The sequence below is a fragment of the Tupaia chinensis genome, unplaced genomic scaffold (assembly GCF_000334495.1).
Source record: "Tupaia chinensis unplaced genomic scaffold, TupChi_1.0 Scaffold143651_1, whole genome shotgun sequence".
In the NCBI taxonomy this organism is placed as follows: Eukaryota; Metazoa; Chordata; class Mammalia; order Scandentia; family Tupaiidae; genus Tupaia; species Tupaia belangeri.
The window spans coordinates 2,019,570-2,019,809 of record NW_006203500.1 but is presented as its reverse complement, the minus strand read 5'-3'; positions in this window follow the sequence as shown (position 1 = coordinate 2,019,809).

Here is a 240-nt window from a genome sequence, read left to right as displayed (position 1 = left end):
TCTTCGTAATGCCGAGAGACAGGGCAGCTCACCATCGCCTGGCACCTGCTGCAGAAGCTGTAGGGTGAGCGTCCTGCGCCCTCCTATGCCGTAAGTGGTCGGACCAAGTGGGACAGGTCTGCGGGCAGCTGTGCAGGGCCGAGGCCTCTGATTGCACCTTGTGCCTCCTAAGGCTTGGTGGGTGCTGAGTTTGGTCTGCAGAGAAAGCACAGTAGGCCCAGCCACAGGGGCCTGCCTGTA